The following is a 22899-nucleotide window of genomic DNA, read 5'->3' as shown; positions in this document are numbered from 1 at the left end:
GCGCGAGGATGAAGGCTTCAAGAAAATACGCAAGAAAGAGGTATTCCAAAACGTGGTAGACTGGGCTGGTTGATGGAGTCCTGTGTTGTTGTGCAATGGTCGTCTTCGCTCTGTGATGTCAGTTTTGTGCGCAACATGTCTTTTTTGTTTAGGAAGAGGTGGGAGAACAAATAATTAGAAGTGCAGCGCGAAAATAAAAGCAAGAAGCGGCGTGTTTGTTAGCGGCAGCTGTAACGGGTTGATGTCGGGAATATAACTCGCGCACATCTTCCATCATCAGGTAGTACACATAGGTGAGACTGGGCACCAAGAAGTCAATGGGTGTGTATGATCGGGCGTGCAGTTGATTAAACACCATTCTTATAAGGTGAGGTGGTTGGATGGTTGCATTATATAGCCAACCGGACGTGATTCTGGTTAACCTCCTGGCCTTCTTCTTATCTCTTTCCCTCCTTCCTCCTGTTTAGGTTTTATTTAACAAGGTAAATTTGTTCCTTCACGTAGAACAGATATATATATATATATATATATATATATATATATATATATATATATATATATATATATATATATATATATATATATATATATATATATATATATATATATATATATATATATATATATATATATCCGTTGGAATCGCGACCGACCCTGCAGCACCAAGCATCCAGACAGCCACGCCAAGCCCGGGAAAGTAGGGGGAAAAAAACACGCTTTGCTTTAAAACTGGCTTCAACCTAAGTACTTATTTGCTTATGCGGAAAATTAGGGCAACAACAAAAAAAAAGAAAACAACGCAAATAGGGAGGAAGGACAAAGCCAAAGCCTTGTCGTTGCTTCATTTGTGCATTGTTCTTTTGTAGCGCTAATTTCCCTCATCAGCTAAAGGCAAGAGCCACTAGCCCAGTAATTAATTCTTCTTTAACCTAAACACTACTGTAAGCAATGCGTGAAATTTGCTTAAGTTAAAATTTTGTGGAATTAGACACAGCGTGCACGGTTAAAAGAGTAAGTAGCACGCACAGCCATTCAGCCTCTGCGGTGGATAATACCGGCTTTAAATCTCATGAAAAAAAAAAGCAAGCATGTCCATTTCAGATCGTCTTATCCAGGTGCATGCCAGCCTAAAATTTTCCTGCGATCAGGACCGCCAGGACCGTGACTCGGGAAGCGGTATCACTGGTTCGTTGCAGCTGCTGGCCGGCACTGCGGTGGTAGCAGCATGATGACTCAGCGAAAAAAAGACGGCCGGAACTCGGCGCGTGACGAGACACATGTGCGAAGTCATGGTTACGCAGCTGGCCAAACCACGAGTTCGCATATGCGTCTTGTTGCACCAAGATAACTGGCCGTTTTTTTCGCCGAGTCATCATGCAGCTACCGGCAGACGTCGCGCATGTAATTCAGAGGCAACTGAGTAGTGGTCGGTCTTCGCCAGACAAGATGCCGTCGGTGCTTGTGATGCCCTCGCGCGCGCGGCTCGTAACAGTGAACGCGTCGGACAAGCCTACTGCGTTATTATTAGTGTTTGTTCGCGTGACAGAACGACCGTTCTGGCAATGAGCGGCTGTCAACACTTTCGTTCGTCCTTCTAGTTAACGAGGCTCTCTCAACGAGAAATACGGAATCAGAGGAAGTCACCATAGACCTTAATGCTTGGTGTTGCGGGTGTGGAGGTCACCTTTGTACGCTGCCATTCGCCATTATCGAAATTCAAGTGGACACGGTGGACTATGCACTCGTACTGGAGAAGCCGTGGTTCTCGGTGACTGCGCTACCGAAGGTAAGGAAATTTCTGTTAGCACACTGACATTCAACGCTTCCGTGCGTATGCAGCAAGGGCTTCTCTTTCAGTAAACATGAGGTGGACCGAAGTTTTTAGCTTAAGGGGCATACAGGGAATGTGCGTCCGTGGCAGTTATCTTGCATTGCCGTTCATCTGAAAAAAAAGCCACTGCAGAAACTCCCTAGTGGGACTTGTCAGATAGTGCGTAAGCGTTATTTCCAGTCGCTCGTCTTTCACTTATGCAACGAATGATTCAGTGAGTGGCCGAGTTACGCGCTCGGCTCACTGTGTGCAGGATGACGCAATGTGCTACAAGTATTGCAATGACCTGTGGCACTTGTCGAATTGGTGAACCTAATTAGTCGGAATTAATCTTCTTGGGGGCACATAAATTTTAATTATTCCGAACTAGGTTTAAGTAACGTGATATGAATTAATCTTCATTGCCTTTATGAATATTGCATATCATATTGACCACTAAAGATTTTAAGAATTACACCATGTTGGAGATATGCGCCATGATACACGCCGCGAAAATTCTATGTTGTTTCACTTACTTTAGCAAAATCTCTTTTATGCATTGAAGCAGAAATGTAACTGGAACACCCATGTATTTCATCCCACACTTTGGAGAATACTGTCACGAAACAGGTGCCATCCTAGAGATTCATTTCAAGTGGAGACGTCTTTCAAACTCACTGGCCACGATTCGCAAATTTCGATATGCGCCGTAAAGCAATTATCTAAAGAAGTGAATTAGTGAATTTATTATAATTAGTTGAGCATGTACTAATGTACTTGAGCATGTACTTGAGTAGTTGAGCATGTACTAATAATTAGTTCAGCATGTACTAATCTCCGATTCTTTGAATAACACTTCCATAAGACCCCATGTATACCTATGCAACGCATCGTGTCACGTGTTACAGACAGGTGGTCGGACAGACAGATGTCCGAGAGAAATAGCCTCAGAATACGTTCGCACAAAAACAACCAGAAAAATTCCTTGAAGCTGAAAAGTACAAGTGACACACAAGGGCTGACCCCGTTCCGCAGGTTCAGGGCTGAATCACAGCGCCCTACTTGCAGCTTCAGAACGGCTCACTAGAGACGGATTTCCGTTATCGCGTCAGCCGCCAACTCTATGGCGTGTGACGTAGTGCGGGGCGGCAAACGCGGACGTTTTGAGGCGCCCAAGCTTGGAAATGGTCACGTGGTAGCATAAGTTCAATAAAACGAATAACACGGCGCCAACTGTATGGTGTGTGACGTAGTGCGTACCGGCAAACACGGACGTTTCGAGGCGCCCAACCTTGGGAATGGTCACGTGGTAGCATAAGTTCAATAAAACGAATAACACGATGTTTTCTATTTGCAACGCGTTTCTCATAAGTACGAGATACACTGCCAATTTTCTTTTTCACGGGAATGCGTACAGCTCTATATGGATACACAGCAAAAACTCAAGAACATGTAAAATTTATTTTAAGGCTTTCCTTGAAAAGACACCAATTTGGGAAGAACCTCTCGTGAATTTCTCGTTTGTTTTCGATTACTGTGACGTCATCATTTATCGCTCTAACCCAAATTTTGCCCAGCATGTTCAGCTAATGGGACAGAGTCGATAACCATCGGTTTGAGAAAGCAACGAGAGAGATACCAGGCGAAGGTTAACTCGGTTGATTGTGGCAGGGAGTCAGGTGAAGTGCGGAGAGAGAGAAAAGGAAGGCAGAGATGTTAACCAGTCGAGAGTCCGGTTGGCTACCCTGCGCGGGGGGAAGCAAGTAGGAAAATAGCAAAAAGGGGGAGAGAGACGCCCACGAACAGCACTACAGGTGAAGTGCAGAGATTAAGAATTTTGTGGGTGGGCAATACCAACACTGCTTTAGTTTAAAAACAGCAGGACGCATATGACGTGAATACCAGATAAAATCATTTATTTTTATTCAGTTAGTAAGAGCTAAATCAGCTGCAGAAAAAAAAGCTGTCCCAGCAACCTTGACCAAGCCACAGCACCCTTTTCTCTTTCAGCAGCAGGAGCAGCAGATGCACGCAAGGCACTTGCTACAAAAAACACGTGTAAGACAAATAACGATAATAGAATAAACAGCAAATAGTGCAGACAAGCACAAATGTCGCAACGAGCCTAATAATTGAAACAAGGAGATAATGAACAGGGGTTCAAGTGTCACAATATACGTAACACTACAATGCCACTGTACGACCTAGTAGTTGAATCCACGGTTATGGTGAATACTTCTTGTTAATTTCGTGGTATGTACCTGTAAACAGGTCAAAGTGAACCATTCCCTATATATTTCGAAGCAGTAAAGACGTGCGCTGCAAATGTTCTTTACCATTTCTTAAATGAGAGTGGGTTCTTCCCAAGATTCACCACATCTACTTGAATGATCTTTTTTCGTAATTGTCGATCAGGTTATTCGTTATGGATGAATGCATGAAAGTATACCTTATTTGGTCTCATCACCCTCCGCCCTCTTGCCTCCTCTCCTCCCAATACATTTTGCTTTCATTCTTTTATATGTGCATTACACGGGCGCATGCGACTTTAAACACAGTCATTTTCTTTTCTTTAAGTCTATGTTGAAAACCACTTTGTAGAGTGAATGTTGCCCGCCGTGTTTCTGCTGTTACTTTGTTCATACAAACGTAAAAAAAGAACAATGAAACAGCTATGCACTAATGACCTATTCGGATGGTCATTTGGGAGCGCTAAGGCATACCGCGAAGGTGGTGCGAAACATGTTTAAAGTTGTAATACGAAAACAACCAAGTATGGCTGTGATGACACCGTATCTGAGTCATCAGTGGAGCCCGCCTACGCTAGCAGTAGCGCCTATTTGCTATTCTACGTGGACTTTGGAGCGTCGCCAGACTCTGTCGGCATATTCTGACCACCAGAATATGCCGTAAGTAATTTTAATCGTTGCAACACCATGTTCCTCGCTTCAATCGGTTACGAAACTTCTGCAGCACCTTTGACGGGAGAAAGATCGCGGCGACTGAATTCAAGATAACGTGAGCCCGTAAAAAGAATGGTGCTGCTTCGGACGGGTGCTGCTTCGGACGTGGTTGGCAAGCTGATTAAGCCAGGCGCTGCGGCTTTAGATAGCGTCGCTCACCGAAGCGCACTGAATCGAGCAGATCGTTGCGCAGGCGACGCGCAATGCAGCCAAGCTCGCGAGCATTCAGAGCCACGGGGTGCTGTTGCGGCACGAACGAGGATTGCGAGACTCGCATTTCTGTTAAAGAATAGTTAGGCCGGTAGTTTTAATTGCGTGGTCACCCTTCGGGGTGGTGCATGGCTTAGGTAGAAAATAAAATGCACTGCTCTCTCGCTTTACCTCTCAGCTGGTCCAATATAGGAGACCGAAGTAGGAACATAGCGAAAAAATGAAAGTTGCCCAAGATAATCAAAGCAATGATAAATTTGGGGAATCCTGTCAATTTTTTTTAATAACATTTGGTACGAAAGGCATGGATTAATGATGCGTTATAGTCTTCGCGCGGTCGTCTACACAGCTGCGGATATATGAGTCATAAATCAATTTCAGGTTGGGAAACATTAGCTTGCGCAAGAAAAGGAGTAGGGGATAGTGAACTTCCCATTAGTCGATTAAATTGCTCACAAACGACGCATATGCCTGCAGTGGCGGTGCTCAACAATTTTTCAGAACTGCACCTGCTTGTCTTTTTTTTTTTCTCAATAAATGTTTTTCCTCCTTCTCCCTCCTTTGCAAATACCGTTAACGTGCTTGCATAAGAACACCTCGGCAGCATAAACACTGCGGTTTTCACGTTGGTACTCACTCTCGTAGGAGCTCGCCTCGAAACAGTAGCTCTAACAGACCTGGTGATCGCCTTCCTCCAATTTTCAGCAAAAGCTAATTCCTGGAAAATGCCTATAAGAAAGCCTGGCTTCGTTCGTCTTCGCTCGATCTACGTCAGCGACCAGAAGACGATACTTGTGTACGTTTTAGCGCCGAATATGTAAAGCAGTATGTGACACCACAACTTCACAAGCGCTGTCTGTCTGTTGGCTTTTACAGACCTTTCATAGAGCTAGGAGGTGCGTGCTTTTGTAAATTTGTGCACTCTATGAAAAATATAGAGTCTGGCTTGGAGTGAACTATAGTATTCTCAGATTGAGAAAGAGGTTATTTAGACACAAAACTGTTATGTAAGCGCACACACGAACACATACATTGCTTCTAAACTACAGGCTTCCAATATGAACATTCCTATGCACTCTTAAACCAGTTACACCCTTTGGGGTGTATATTTGCCACACAACAATATTCGTGATCTGTCTTGCCCGCATATTGTTTCTTTAAAGCTGCGAGCCCGGTACGCCCAAGTCACGAACGGCATGCGCGTTATCATCAAGACAGAGCGTTCTCGACAGGAAAGTAGCGAGTGCAGCGTTTTCAACAAAGGAAAAGCAAGCGAGAGAGATGTGGATTATTGTTGTGTGGCAAACATACACTCCAAAGGGTGTGCATGTGTTGAAGAGCCTAGTAGCAAAAGCGTTGCTATAATTTATGTTACTCTAACTTAAAAAATGTGGCACAGTTTGTGCAGTTTAGCAAATTTGCTGCATTGGGTCTATTTTTTTTTATTTTTGTTATTGAGGAAAGTCGGCAAGCCTAGCGTTACTGCTATGCGACGTCATCAAACTTCGCTCTGTGTCACGACGTCTCGATAATAACGTTTCCAGATACGCCATTTCCAGAACAAGGGTATTGTAAACGTAAAATAACTTGTATTGTTTTTCGATAGTTGTAATTTCCGAGTCATCCTTTTTGATGCGAGGAGCTCCTTTTTTTTCATCCTTGTACTAGCTGAGTCATCCTTTTACGTGCGAGATGCGTCGTGCTGGAGTTTCTGCATTTTCTTATATGTCGGGGCTTTTATATCTTCTTCCACCCATTTATATTTCGCACTGCCTCACGTGCGACTTCTACCACGATGCACACTTCTCCCCGAGCCCCATCGAAGTCGTTCCTCTGCCGATACACCGCGTCGTCTCGGCCGCGGTGGAAGCAGACATGCCATTACGGCAACGACGCCGATCTTGTAACGTCGCCACGGCGACGGTTTAAGCACTACGTCACGTAGCCGCGCCCGACAGCCAGCCTCAGCTTTGTACCCTGGGAAACGCTTCCGCTCTATCATGTGCGCGCTGTCGCGGGTGCCGGCTCGTAAAAGCGCCGAGAGCCTGGCAGCGACGGTACCTTGTCACGCCGTAAAGATGCACCGCTTCTCCCACCAAAGACTAACATCCTGTCTCGCTAAGCCATTTTTCGTAGCACCGGCTCGAACTGCACTGAAGAAGGGGCCGATGGCACCGCAAACGTGGTTTGGACGTGTAGAAACAGTTCGCTCTCAACACCAGCCTTCGGAGTCGTGCTTTCGGTTCGTTGGCCGAAGCACATGAGAGCGATTGACAATAAGAAACAGCTTTCTGAAAAGGCACGTGGCGAATTGGACCACTTAATCCCGCGCGCCAACTCCAGGCTTCCGAGTTCTGCACTCTTTTGGGAAGCAGGGAACACGCACGCGCGCGTGCACCCGTTTCTTTCTGTCTCTCACTCCGTCGCGCGCACGCGAGAGCACACCGGACGCACGCGCGAAGTCACTAAACGCACACGCACGCCAGGGCTGTTTGATTTACCGAGCTCATGAACTGCGCCCACAAAAGTGTTTTAATGGCCCGACGTGCAACGCTCCGCACGACTTGGCGTAACGGCGTAAATTGCAAAGACGGGGCAAGGCAATCGCTTGGGGGTACCCCTCAGCCTGGCCCTCTTACCCACTTTGACCGTTGCTGTTATAGTATCAGTTTGGTTTTTTTTTTCTTTAAGTGAACTTTGCCAAGTGTGTTGCCGCGGTTGTTGGTTGGTTTTTATACGGTGTTGAAGGGATCGAAATCTGGGGAGGAGGCATGGAGGGAAGTGAAAGGGCACCCATTCTTTTTATTTTATTTAGTGGGAAGCCAGGATCACGTCGTAACTGTCGCTGCTTTCACGACTGACGACGTGAGTTGGGTGGCTTTGTGCCGCAGCTGTATTCATTTGCGGGACGTATACATGCCCCTGTCCGAAATAGGTAGTGTGTTAAAAAATGTTGTCCTGTTTCTCGTGTCCCCATTCGCGTTTGTCCTGGGCGACTCCGCTGCTAGTCTAATGCAAAAGTAACTACTGGTGATCTAAATGAAAGGTGTATGCAGGTGCACGTCCCAGCAGCATAAGAAAAAAAAAACGGTCACAATCAGAACTGGGTAACACAGACGCGAATGAAGACCCGTCGGATAAAGCTAATGAGGTTGTGTTCACAAATTATTACGCTCGTAAGGACTTCCTCTGTTTGGCGGACGGCTTTCTTACGACATACTCTGGCAAGGTTGATATTTGTGCAAGTTGTGCAAATGAGGGTAGCGTGAAAATGGACACTCGATCTTGATAGTTTCGCCGGCCACATTATACTTGAAGGGCTAGTTCTTTCCTATAAGGAGTCTTTGCAGTCAAGGAGTCATTGCGCCTACATTCATTTTGCATATGCGCATATACCGTGAACGCCCACCCCCACCCCCTTGAGTGTTCCTAATCGTGAGGCAACCACTGGAAGCAAACAGCCTCCAGCGATAATTTATCAACTTGGGTTACACTAAGGGCCAACAACTCTAACGTGGAAGTAAGATAAAATTGATTTGTCCCCGCGACAGTTTAGTCTCAACAGTGGTTTAATTTAACCGTGTTCGAAATCTCTAAAATTTTCGGATCAATTGAACCACGTTCGCGCTGCTGCGTGGGTCGTGTTAACGAGAGAAAACTGTATACTTATTAATCCCACCGGCATCTATGGCACTTTCTGTTATATCGAAAGCAAAAAGACGAGTGCTTGGTGCCCCGGGAAAGGTTCTTACCAGCGCATCTATAAAAGAAAGACAACCAGTGCATAAAAATCGGTTCTCCAGAGAATTACTGTAAACTTTCTTCGGCACGGTTACTCCGGCCTAGCAGGGCACAACTCCTCATTCACAAGAGGGGCAAGCTCAGAGGTAGTGTTTATGGAAGACAGCGAATTATAAAGGAGCGTGATAGTGCCGATATCACTTAGCTGCACGCCTATGTAGAGAGAATTGTGGCTCCCCAGTCACAGGGGGCAACGGGCTTTGTTTCCCGCGCCAATGATGCTCTGTGCGAGCCTTTTCGCAGAAGAATGCGATGGCGCTACTCGTTAAGCTATAGCGCTTGTTTAGAACGACGCAGTCTGGCTTCCTCCGGGGACATGCCGGCGCCTACCGAAGGGCGCCGCGAATAAACGCGAACCTGCTCCTCCTCTATACAACGTGTACACGGAGAACATCACTTTTTTTAATTTTATGGTGACAACGAAATACGCGTCTCTCGTACTGCTTTCTTTAGGATAACTGTGGTTCTGGCAAGTTTTCGGCTGCTTCGCGTTGAACAGCGAAACAGAAACGAGGTGAAATCAGTACACTGCAGTGCGCATAATTTTTTTTCTCCTTTCTCAACGAAGAAGGTATCAGTCGTATCTCTACAGCTGCGCGAATGACAAAAGTCTCCTGCGCTCTAGCAAGACGGCGAGAATTAAGCACGAGAGCCCGGGACCATATCGCATGACGCGGGATGCATAACGAATAATTATTGAGAACAACTAAGGAAAGGAAGTGCGGAAAGATTTCGCGACGTCTGTCAGGGCATTTCGAAACCTCGGCGTAGAGAAAATGTTTTTCTCTCTTTTTTTGTCTTCCTGTCTAAGGAGCGGGCACAAGGTTCAATAATGGCAATTATGAGACAGAAGGAAATATCTACCGAAAGGTAGGTGGAAAGATAGATAGATAGATAGATAGATAGATAGATAGATAGATAGATAGATAGATAGATAGATAGATAGATAGATAGATAGATAGATAGATAGATAGATAGATAGATAGATAGATAGATAGATAGATAGATAGATAGATAGATAGATAGATAGATAGATAGATAGATAGATAGATAGATAGATAGATAGATAGATAGATAGATAGATAGATAGATAGATAGATAGATAGATAGATAGATAGATAGATAGATAGATAGATAGATAGATAGATAGATAGATAGATAGATAGATAGATAGATAGATAGATAGATAGATAGATAGATAGATAGATAGATAGATAGATAGATAGATAGATAGATAGATAGATAGATAGATAATTGTGCATGTAGATGCTTAAAAATCAATAAATAGCCTCTACACCTTATTACTTTCGACACAAGCAAAGGAGCAGCAACCGGGACTAGATAAATACAAGAAAAGACAGAAGATGAATAGTGGACAGATACAAAAGTGGACAGAATGGCAGAGCAATAGAAAGGAGGCAAACGAAATTAAGGGTGCAGTATGGCGCTCATGCTGATTGCCTAAGGGGCGCCTTACACGGGAATGCGTTACGAATTCTTCGGTGTTCTTTTGCGCTTCCCGAACTGTTGCAAACTCAGGTCCTGTCGAGACTCTCGCGGCCTTAGGCGAGAGCAGGGCGTTCAGCGCCTTGCTCAGTGGCTCATTCCCGCGGGAGGCCAGGTCCACCCGCTTCCGCCTTTGTTACACATTTCAATTTCCGTACACCGATTTCTTGTTCATTTTTCTTGCTGTCTTCCTTGCTTGCTGCTTTTCTCTCTACCACTTCATATTTTGTTTCCTCTTTCCTTACTTCTATGTTCCTAATTGTTTACACGACTATTTGTTCCTTCATTCCTCGTTTTCATCTTCCTAAAGGGAAAGTAAAAATGTGTTACTGCCACGTTAATATTTAAAGGCACGTAGCGAGAACTCACACGAGGTTTGATGCGGTATCGTACCTTAATAACAATAGCACGTCTTCTTACCTCCTTTCTCAGTTTTTTCCTTCTTTTAGTTCACCTTTTCTCCCTTTTATGTCTTCTTGCCGTTGCCCTAATTTTGCTGCTCCCATCATTTTACTTTAAGCTCTTGTTTTGCTCCTTGTTCCTTTCTTTCCTTTCCTCATTGCGGCTTATACATTCCATCAGTACATGTATGCTTATATTTTGCTGTGTAATCGCTTCCAGTCCTTTGTATCGCTCTCTTATTACACCTCTGCGTGGCCTGCTAAGCATCCATTATTTCCTATTTTCTTAAGCTGCTTGCACTGCACGTACGTGAAACATGTAAATAGTCGGAACGGCTGTCTAGGCTTGCCTACACCCGTATTTGGCATGTATAAGGGACGTGTGCAGATGCCTTATTGTGCGTTCGCGGGTACGTGAGATTACAGTTGCAATAATAGCCACTCATTCGAAGAATTACATTCGATACTCGATGACACCAAACAAAATTGAACGGCTTCTTTTGCGTACCAACACCTGTATGTTATAGTGTAGTATAACTAAATTAGCTATTGTGAGTTTTTATACCCCTCCTATGTAAGGCCCTGAAAGCTCTAGGGTGAATAAGAAAATGGAACTAAGCTATAAGATGAAGAAGTCATAATAGAACGGGAACATCAGCAAACGTGTTTTTCTTTATTGAGTGGCCCTGTATTTAGCCAAGCTGCACAGCATACCTTACTCACGCTCGACGTGTTCGTATCACATAGGAATTAGCGTTCATCGTAGCTTGTTGGGTTGAATGAGCTCGCCTTGCTATCGGCTGCTTAGTGATCCTTGTATCAAGACATTCTACGGCTGGAATTCCTTAATTTATTCTACAATAACTGAGACCCTGCAACATCGTAATAGTCACCAGTTTCGTGAAGTCTACTGATATCATTTTGTTATTTTGTATAACAGGCAAGTGGATGTAATTTTGCAAGCGGCCTGATAAAGGACAAAATCGGGTGTCGCTTAGCTAGTACTGTCTATTCTAGAGCTCTGATTATCCAGTATAGAACAAGAGCGCAAATAGCATTGACATCGTTCCGTTCCTTTTTCTTTCGTTTATTGGAGGAAGCCCACGTTCTTGTAATTTCGCAACAAATATCACGTTGGGGCAGTATTTCTCACGCGGGATCGGTAAACCAAGCAGAGTAAATTTACGTTCTAGAAAATCCATGCGTTTGAGTAAGGGAGCGCGATAGCTTCTCGCCATCTTCGACGCAATTCTCTATTTCGCAAAAAACAGCCGCTTCATTGTCACCTAATGTCAGCTTCCCGTAGCAGAGTGCTTGACAGCGCTTCGAGGAAATGTCGTGCGTAGCATCAAGCCACTAGCCGGTGCTAGTCAAGGGACCCGATCCAGACTTTTAAAAAAATGTATGTTGAAATTTGATATACATTCTTCTATTAAGTATGTGAAATGCTTAAAAGTACTCACTTTATATTATGCGTTGTCCTTGGTGCAATGTACTCATACATACTGCTGCTCCACAAACAGTAAAATTTACTCGAAGGTTGTGTATGACGTTTCTAGACGGAATTTAGCTACGAGACAAATAGTTCGTTGACAGTCAACAGGCCGCACATAGGTCTCCGACTTTCTGGTATTTGTGAACTGTTTGTCTACGAGTTATTAATGCGTTATCTATACATAACATAAAATACCTGTTTGGTGTTGGTATATAAGGGATCTAGAGTACAACTGCATCGTTTACAACAAACTATGACAGGAAAGCTTTTGGAGAGTTAACACTGACCTTATTTTTTTGTCAATATTATTTGCAAAGGCAGGCGTTAGGTTCAGTCCGATAACTTTACTCATCGGTGAAAAGTTTTTAGCTCTCTCCCAGAATGACTGGAAGATAGAGCATTACATGAGACACAGCTTCACCTGGACCATGAGGGACTTGCTCATGGGGGCTTCAACAAAACTCTCTACCAAAGGTCGTTTACGGGCAGTTCATCAGCAACATTATTATACAATTTGTAGTATATTTATATCCGCAAAGAACCTGTAGGCTAAGTGTTCAGTGGCGCTCAGCGTGTACCAATCAATACAGACTTTGTGTGCATGCTTATCCACAACATGCACAAAGGATTTTAATCGGCATTTGCCAAAGTGATCACGGACATGGGTTATTTGCAGCCAGAAATTAAAAATGAGAGAAAAAGCGTGCTTTGTAATAAGCCAACAAATTATCTCCAGAAAACGTAAATACGTATTCTTATGGGAAACAAACAAAATGGTAAGCCGTAGTGCCACCACACCATCTGGTCCCTTAGAGTGACTTTTCAGTTTCACCTTCTGCCAGGCTGCGCAGATACAACCCTGCCGACTACAGCGCCGTTAGGCAAAATCACTGTTGCGTCAGAGACCAGCACGGCTCGGAGAAATAACGGCGCAAGCATTGATCGGGGAACAAACAACCTCTGCCCTTATCGGTTTTATGGCCTCGGATCGCATCTGATTTGCCCAACAGAAGCGAAAACAAAACCGAAGAACAGAACGGCGAAGGTTATGCCTGACGGCGACAGAACAAGTTGCTGAAAATGCGAAAACTGAAACAGAACTACGTGGCAGGGGCAGAGATACTGTGTGGGACATTAGAGGTCGTTCGAGTCGGTTGCACCACAAGCTGGTGTGATGGCGGCGAATGCGGTGTCGAGAAATAAAACGTGGTTGCGCCAGGAGGGCGTTGTAGAAGCTATATCGTAAGCGAGTAGCGCTAAAGTGAACCAAAGATAAGATCAATGCGCAATGCAAACGTACAAAGCATGGCTTAAGGAATACTGTCGTATACGATCATAGTGCATCGCCATTAGTATGAATCATCTTTTGTGCGCTTAAGCTACACATGGCAGTAAAAAGCAACCGGTGACATTCCGCGACGCCTAGCGTATTTAACGGAACAAAAGAGAAAAGATTTGGGCGCGTCTAAGCGGATAGTGCAACATGTGTTGTGCTGAACATTGTTCAATATTGTAGTAAGGCTTGCGCTATAAGTCACGGCATTATACGAAATATCTTAAAATCAGACTAGAGTTTAAAGGCCTGATGTCACCCAGAGTCTTACTTTGGTCGTAAAGATTTAATTTGATTTCATTTATTTCTTTTCTCAAAGGGCCCAAGAACAGCTCTACGCTTTCATATTGGTACACTTGTGTTACACAAAAAACATAAAACTGAAAAACAAAGCAGAATATCTCGAATAACAGTGGTACAAAGTGCCACAAAAATTAATTAAACAAACACAGAAATCAGATAATGAGCAAATAGTAGAGCTGAATATAACAAGATGATCCCGCAAGATATTTTCTTGTGTTACGAGATGTGTTATAGCGCTAGAGGCGCAAGAAGAATTCACGTAGAAAATGCTAGGATTACGCAACTTGGGGCGACGCATACAACGTTACAGCTGACAGTGACCACGGACAGGAGAAGTGGTTGTGAATTAGTTTATGCAAGAATTAGTGATCACAGTATTTCTGCCTCATTTCTAGGGGTCTAATATTAAACATGCGCCGTACACGCTCATAGGCATAAAATACACGGCGTCCAAAAAAATCGATGGTACAGGATACGAATGAAACGTCACTACACACATTAAATTTTTGCAATATTGGTCAAATTAATACAGTTCCATACAACAGAAGTAGACTCTAACTTCGAGCGGGCAAAAGAAGAATAAAAGAGAATAACGCAGTTCACATTTGTAAACTTTTTTACTCATCCTTGAGTCAGCCTAACTTCCTGTAGAATGCATTATTGATGCTTGAAGCCTTTCCTTTGAAAGTTAGCCGGGAGTCAACCAATATTCCTGATTCGCGCGTACAAGTCGCTCTTTTCAAACGAATGTTATCAAGTGAGTATTTGTATACTAAAGTGGGGGCATTTTGCGATTAAAGGAGACAACAAGGGTCTTAGTTGGATTAATGCGCAAAAAGTTGGAAGCACATCACTCCACAACCGAAGTCACATCTTCCTGTAATAATTCACAATCCTAGTATGACTATATTTCACGGTAAAGTTTAATATTGTCAGCGTATAAAAGGAGACGCGAATAACGCAAACATTCTACAAGGTTATTAACAAAGGTATTGAAGAATAATGGGCCTGAGATCAACCCTTGCGGAACAGCGGAAGTTGATTCACAAGGCAAAGAGAACTTAGCACCAAACGCGAACATAACTTAACCGAGTTGACAGGTAGTCTTTAATCAGCGTGCATAAACTAGTACTAACACCGTAAGAGTTTATGGATAAGAAGATTATGAGAAACATCAAATGATTTGGACAAGTCGAAGTATACGATGTCTAACTGTCTTCAGTTAGCAGCAGCGAGTCCTGCAGCATCAAAAAAAAAAAAAAAAAACAACAAAAAAACAAGGTTTCCACAGACGTGCCATGAACAAAGCCATGTTGGTATATACTAATCTTATGCGTAAATAAAGACGTCACGTGTGTAAATATGGTTAATTCAAACACTTTTGCAAACGGAGGGAAGAGGGACATGGGGCGATAATTTTTTATGTCGCTCATGCTGCTACTTTTATGAACCGGCAAAACTATTGCTGAAGTGACTAGCGCAAGAGTGGACACGAGACACAAAGAGGCGACTAGGACAAGCTCAACCTTCCAAATGGTGTTTATTACAAAAAGGTATGTATATATACTCTCGCGCACTTGACCATAATCAGTTGTAATCGTGCAAGACAACATGGTCGTCACAAATAAACAAGAGCGCACCATGGCTGAGCCAAGGCTTAAGGCGGCCTCCCAGATACAGACCCCAGGAATGCAGATTCTTTAGCAGTCAATGCTAGGTATGGTTTGCTAACGCAGTTGCCTTCTGCGATAGCCGCTGCCTCAATGATGAGTCTAGTGTTTTCCTGTCCGTTGCTTGCTATTATTTCTGTTTTTTCAAAGAGTGGATGACGTTTGCATTGGGAGCAATGAATGCCAAGGAAACCTTCTCTCCCTTTTTGACCTTTCTAATTATGTTCCTGTAGACTCGCGTTTAGGCACTTTCCCGTTTGTCCCACGTGACGCTGCCCCCAGCAAAGAGGTATGCCATACACTACTCCTCTTGAGCATTCGACGAAGCCCTTTCTGTGCGCAACGTTGCATGATTTCGATTGTCTGCTGACAGGGCTGGTTTCTGCACATAACTGAGATAACTAGTGGGGCGCGGAAAAGAAAAACGACCGGAACTCCCGCCCTTTGGCCTATTTTCTTTAGTTTATGCGAGATGGCGTGGGTGTATTTGATGACTGCTAGATTCCTGCGAACAGTGTCGCGTGGGCTGTTAGGAGGAAAGTAGGCGGCGCAGAGCGACAAAATTTTGCCGCTTTTAACAGGAATTTCAACCCTTACATTCTCTGGTACAATATATGAAAGTGCGCATGCGTTATAACGCTAAGATTGTTTCGGACGCACCACGGCCCTATTTAACACGCGCATCGTACTCGCGGTCACATCTATGAAGTGTGTATTCCAGTGGAAAGTAATTCTTAGTAAGTCATTGCAAGACCAAATTTCAGTTAAGCATATAACACGGTAGGAAGAGGCTAGCACGTTCTCATCAAAATAGGAGTATTTCGCGCGTAGACCACGAACGTATTCGTAAGAAACGGAGCACTTCATAAATTAGGTTTCAAACGAAATTACGGTATTTTGTTGCTGGCATCCCTGGATGCATCATGCCTGCCGTAGAAAGGCCTGAAAAGGCAGCCAAATGTCCACCGAGTTTATTTTTTCGAAGACGTTCTCGTTCACTGCGACCTGGAAAGAAGCGTAACTCGCATGCTTGCCTTTGAGCTTTTGGCATTCAACATTGTTGCTATCAACACTTTTTCCAGCGTAGCACAGATTTCCTCACTAGTTTTAGAAAGGGGCCAAGCGCGACGCAAAACGCTAACGCCTTCTCGCCACAGAAACCAGCGTGCATGGAAGTACTTGCCCCCAGCGACAGCTTCGCCCTCGTCTTGGGACGGAACGGAATAGGTTGTAGGCCTAGACTCACATTTGGTTCCCGCGATGACCCACCCACCGGAGGGGGTGCCGATTTGACACTGGGCTGTTGTTCACGTGCTGACGCGAAGTCAGTGGATAGGGCAGGTAGACTTGTGGCGCGTGACCAAAGGAACGTCGGTGAAGGCGCCAAAGGAGGCCACTCGTTTCCGTCACATTTTTGTTGCTGCGCACATTTGCGCAATAGCTCTTTGTTCCGGGCTAGGTGCAAGCGAAGGCTGTCGTTGCCCTTTTTCATATCAAGATAACAACTTAAAACGAGCGCAGGACGGAAGAAAGGAAAAAGTGGAGTAGGAAAGGCAGGGAGGTTAACCAGTTTAGAAAACGAGCGCAGCGTATTTTCTGTGGTAATAAGACGAGCGCAGCATATTTTCTGTGGTAATAAGCCTGAACGGTATAAATAATAACGACATTATACGAAAAACAGTGCAAACACGGAATAAAGGCTCGAAATTTATGACGCTGGTGCTGTCCAACCTATTTGTAGTCTTCTGCCCATTTTCGCATTGTCTAACGTAATAGGTCGTCATATCAACAACCTCGGCTAACAAACGTTAAGAACAACATTTGGCTGTTTAACCTCATGAGACTACCAACTACTATTTACATTGTATGGTTTTACGTCCTGCGACTATTTGCAAACAATTTTTGCGTGGCGGCGTAGCACTGCCGAGTTGCCACATCTGCCACATTTGTAGAACAGTACCTGCAAATAGACTTCTGAAGCCGATAGGACTTTTTTCGCGAACACGTTCCCAACAGCCAAGGAGAAGTCATCATTGTCCATAACATAATAATACTGCTAGATAGCTGGACCTGGAGCCCGACATACCTTATCCCTAAGAGCTAGAGAACATCCTTCTCTGTAGATAACACACAATGGTAGCCAGATGAATCCTCGATTGTACAGCATCCTCATATAAAATATTGTTTGTATACTGACACCATCGGTCGACCGGTGCTGTCAATGTTGAAGCGGAAGCAATATCTGTATGTCTGGGCTAATATATTTACGCTCCCCTCTGCTTTTTTTCTCACTTATCCTTCTATAATTTCATGACGTATACCGATTAAACAAAGGGACAACGATAAAACACTGAGACTGGCTTAGGAGGGCGCGATCACTTAATGAAGACAGGGGCACTTTTGTACGAACAGTTGAAGTAGTACGTTAGAATATTACATTGCCACCGTATAGAACTTATTCTCGCCGTATTCCAGGCGTCGTGCTTGCACGGATATTTCATGCCGTGCAATGTTTAGCTTCGAATCTGGGTTAATTGTGTTTAATTCGATTGCAAACTCAATGAGACAACTACATTTAGTACATGCAAGCCCTGGTTACAGTGCGGAAAATCAGGTAGCCCTAAATAGATGCGGCAAAGTTTACGACGCAGGTACGCCGAAAATACGCTCCACGTGCTTGCTGGTTGTATGCGACGTGCGTGAACTTTGCACCGTCTCGCCAAATGTGCGCATTAAGGCGAAAATGCACGACATTTTATCCAATGAAGAGCCAGAACCGGGAAAAGGCCAGGTTCCTTAGCCAATATTAATCCTTTCGTGCGTGATGCTAGTAGAATGAAATTATCGTGAAAGAATTAAGTGTTGACATGTTGGAGTTCAGGCACCATGGTCCTACTTGAGAGGTCGAAAATAGAACGCTCCCTGCTGCATCATTTCATGAACTGGAAGAACGCGAGCCATTTCTGTGACACACGCTGGTTGTTCTCATCCCGGATTGGCTGGCGGGGTCTTTAATATCCGCTGCCATTGCACGGACTTGGTGAAACTCCATATTTCCATCCACCGAGCTGTGCCGGGCAGCAGTGGATGAAAACTCGGCGACGAGATGTTTACGTCAGAAGGGAAGTTTCTAATCAGCGTAACAGATTCCGACTAAGTTTTTTTGTGCGGGTGGCACCAGCTGGTGACTGCTGTCGTGGCTCCCAAAGGGTGGCATTGGCTGCGCTTTGCTTGGCTGCAGCTGGCTGTGAAATCAATAGCGTTCCTCTGCGCTCCAAGTCGCGTAGTTCGCGTACCGTGTGCGCCAAGCCACGCAGTGCGCCCCCGTGCGACAGTTCAGTGAGCACGGTCTCTTCCTCCGATCTTTCAGCGCCTTGAACAACGATTGCTCGGGGCGAACCGCACCGTTGGAAACCGAGTTGGCGCCGATCGTGTAACCCAATAATGCGCGATATCGTTCGTTTCGGCGAGCCTGCGACGGAAATCTTGGTTGCCGTCGTGGAAGTCGACTGCGCCGTTTTGTATATCATTCGAATGCCGAAGGGCAAAGAATACGTTATTAAATTGTCAGCGAGGATGTTGGGATGTTTGCTAGTAGGCGAAACTTGCTAGACCAAAGGGAATGAACGACGCCTGAGTAGAGCGAATCTTACTGAAAGAAAATCGCTATGCGCACCAATTGATTCATTTGCGAAAGAAAAAAAAATGAAAGGTCTCTTGAGCATTGCTCGAGTCGATGCCACACAGCTTTTCAGTACGAGATCTTTATTCGATTTTTCGTTTCAGTGCGAAACTATTTTGGTTTCATTCTATCCCTAAGAAAATTTATGCCATAAGCGAGTTATGGAGTGTTTTCTTAGAACATGTGTTTGGTTAACTTCTTTCGAATTTTTTTCCCCAATATTTATGTACGTCACCAGGCGAATACGAACAGGCTCCTCCAAAACTTTACTGTTTTTGTCCATACAATGTCTCGGCAATGAAGAAAACCAAGGGAGGAGACTTAACATAGGCGCTCAAACACCACCAGGAAGTCACCCCATTACGAAAGATTCAAGCGTTCTCAAAGCGTTATATTAGCGCCGTATGCTTACTTTACAAAGTGTTACTGTACTTCTTTCCCTCAATGGATGCTGCTTTCTTACCGATTTGCACATAGGAGACCACAAGAGCGTCGAACCGACGACTTCTCTCTTATGCTGAAACGTGAAATAAAGCTATGTATCGACTGCCCTATTCGTTTATTAAAAAAGAACATTTTACCAAAGCAAGCACACCCATTGCTGCCCAATAAAAGAAGACAGACGCAAGCAAGGAAAAAGCAAAGGCAACATCGCGACAACTCTTTATTTAAAAAAAAGCTTAGAATGCATAGCAAGTTCTCCTTTATACCACGAATTCATGCGACTGACAAGAGACAAAATACACAGAGGCAAGGTTTCTGCGTTCGCGGGCGGCAAGTCCTTTCAGTGCATTCCTTGCCGCCTACGCTCTCGTGCGCGGAGCTCTGAATGACACCGCCACAGAGGGTCGCAGGAAATACGATCACGCCCGTCGTCATCTGAAGCTGTTTGCAGCCTTCCTTTTCTTGTTTGCTCCTCAGCTTACGGGCTCCTGAATCGCTTCTATGCATTTTGGTGGCCTATATTCTTTTTCTCCTAAGCCCCCAAAAAGAGAAAGAGTATCGACACCAGCACTGTCGTTACGGTAAAGGACTGCGGACGTGTCGGGTGCGCTCAGCGGGCGCTTGCGTGTGCACCCCGATATCCTAAGAATGCGACCGGTTATCCTTTTCCGATGACGTCGGCAGCTGTCGAGAGCGGAAGTCAATGTCCCAGTGGCGAAGTTGTTTTTCAGCTTATTTTATTAACCTGCTTTGAATACCAACTGAACATTGAAAATATATTTTTCTTTGGACATTTCGGCGTGGCTTCTTGCTGCTTTGGCTGCTCAACAGATGGACCCATTTCTTCACGCATCGCCCTTTCTCTGAGACTAGAAATAATAAATTTTTCTGAGAGAAATGGGAGGGAATTTCTTGATCTAAACGTAAGACGTTTCCCTTTGAGCATGAGCTGCGTCGAGTCACTGACCTCTTGATGTATCAATTGGGTTCTATTTCAAGATAACTTGGTTGTACGCAGTCAACGTTATTACTATAGAAAATAAACATTTAGTTGACATGTCACCTAACAACGCCTGCGTGATTAAATGTCTGATTGACTCAGATGTATAGAGAGTAACAGAATCGACAAGGATATTACCGCACCTAGCTGCTGTCGAACGCAGTAACTTTTGAAGGTCTGCTTGTCGCCTGGCTGCATTTGCACAGTAGCAAACGAGTATTTCAAATACGTCTCATCGAGAAAAAACATATAGAAAGATTACAACGTGGTAGACAGCTGATAGAAGACGCAGCAGATGCATTTTTACGTTATTGGTCGCTCGCACAAAAAAAAAAAAAATTCTTAGCCCCATAGCTGCTTCAATTCCGTTATAGGCTATAGTTTTTCTATAATAATCCGGATTAAATTGTGGCGTCAGGCATCGCAGTATTTTAACAGTTATGCTTTTATGATTTGGAGCCACCCAGCCAATACATCGGTCCTTGAACGGCATTACGCAAGCTGAGTATAAATTCCATATTACACTATTAGCTGCTATGCATAGCTGTGTCATTTTGGGTAGACCATATACGCTAATTTTGATGACACATATTGCTGTATTTCTTTTTCATGCCGAGTAAGAAGGAAAAACATACCTGAAGAGACAGCGGAACCATCCCGAGAACTAGAAACTGTATTTAACTTTGTAGTAACATTTTAAAAAATGCACTCTGTCGCGTTACTATAAGCCTGCAGATGCGGCAGGAACGTGAAGAAATGTACCAACACATTTTGTTTGAATGTCTAGCTTACAGAGATGGATAGGCTTGTTGTTTCATTTGAACGGGTGCTGCTTCCCAAGGTCCACTAGATGCATAAGTAAATTACGTTATATGCATGCTCCTTCAAAGCGACGTCAAGCTTTATATTTACTTTTTCGTATTCTTTAAAGTCACTGGCTTAAATTACACGCTCTAGCCTATTTATATCAACACCCTCACCTTAGCGCCACCTGTGCATACTATTTTCAAGCCTTCTCTTCCCTTTGCACGTGCACCTCTTGACCTTTTTTGTCCCCAATATCTTTCCCTATGTAGCATGTAAGCCGTTGCATTGTTATCATCATCACCATCATCATAATTCCATTTATGTCTACTGCAGGATGAAGGCAACTCCCAGCGATCTCTAGTTACCCCTCTCTTGCGCCATTTTATCTTATGCGTGAAAACTTGTTAATTTCATTACACTAACTAATTCTCTGCAGTGCTCTACTGCGCTCAAGTTCTCTTGGCACGCATTCTGTAACTCTAATAGACCACCAGTTGTCTGCCTTACGTATTACATGGCCGTCGCAGCTCCATTTTCTTTTTGCCTCTTAACGCCAACTAGAATACCGGCTGCTCCCGTATGCTATGTAATTCACCACGCTGAATCCTTTTCCCTTAATGTCACGCCTATCGTTTTTCGTTCCATCGCTCGCTGCATGGTCCTTAACTTGTTCTCAAGCTTCCTTGTTCACCTCCAAGTTTCTGCCCTACATGTTACCGCCGGCAGCATGTAATGATTACATTTCTTTTTCAAGTATAGTGGTTAAAACTGTCTACGTACACGCCGACGAAATTCCCTGCATATAAAAAGATTTCTCGTTTTCCAAAGCTCTTTGCCGTCATGCTGGTTTTGACAGTTATCCGCAACCGCACTCGCAATGAGTAAATATGGCGAAGCCAAAAGGGCTGAACTGTCTGTTTCTTTTTTTTTTTCTAACCGTTGAAGAAATTAAAGTAAACACTAGCAGCAGGATTACGTAACATTTTCGTTTTATCTCCGCGCCGTTGCGAAACTGCCTCCAAAGCGGCTTTTCGTGACCGCCACGGTTTCGCGTAAGAATGGGTCCCAATTACCCGACATAAGTTAGAAGTCTCCCCAGCTCCACGTGCGACATTACTCCGGCGGCGCAAGAAAATAATGCCAGCTAGATGCCGTGGAAATTGCTGGGACTTGATTTACGCAGCCATGGCAAGCGGCCGCGGAAATGTGGCTGTGCTTTCTGGGCACCGAGGTTTCAGCTACGAGCGCTGCCCTGTTGTCCGAGAAATGGAGAGATATACGAGTATGCCTCGAAGCAAAAAAATAACAGGAAAGTCCTTTTAATTTGCAAATGTGGCGAGCGGGACCTGGTCAGTGCTGTCTAAGCAAACGTGATATGTTGTTGAAACCGCTGTCCTCTCTGGAACAAATGTTCTTGTTTCGAAGCGAAGCCTTCCATTTCTTGCAGGGTTTTCACAGTGCTGAAACAGCTTGC

The 22899-nt window shown here is 44.3% G+C and overlaps 1 protein-coding gene across 1 annotated transcript in view; it reads left to right on the top strand.

The window, feature by feature from the left end:
- Positions 1-1484: 1484 nt before the first annotated feature.
- The window catches only part of LOC142560022 (uncharacterized), a 186212-nt gene continuing 164797 nt past the window's right edge, over positions 1485-22899 (top strand). Inside the window, exon 1 of the mRNA XM_075671770.1 lies at positions 1485-1786. The gene's annotated coding sequence lies outside the window, so the exon portion shown is untranslated. The remainder of the gene's footprint in view (positions 1787-22899) is intronic.

This window comes from Dermacentor variabilis, chromosome 10 (assembly GCF_050947875.1).
Source record: "Dermacentor variabilis isolate Ectoservices chromosome 10, ASM5094787v1, whole genome shotgun sequence".
NCBI classification, from domain to species: Eukaryota; Metazoa; Arthropoda; class Arachnida; order Ixodida; family Ixodidae; genus Dermacentor; species Dermacentor variabilis.
This window is presented reverse-complemented; position numbering and strand designations above follow the sequence as displayed.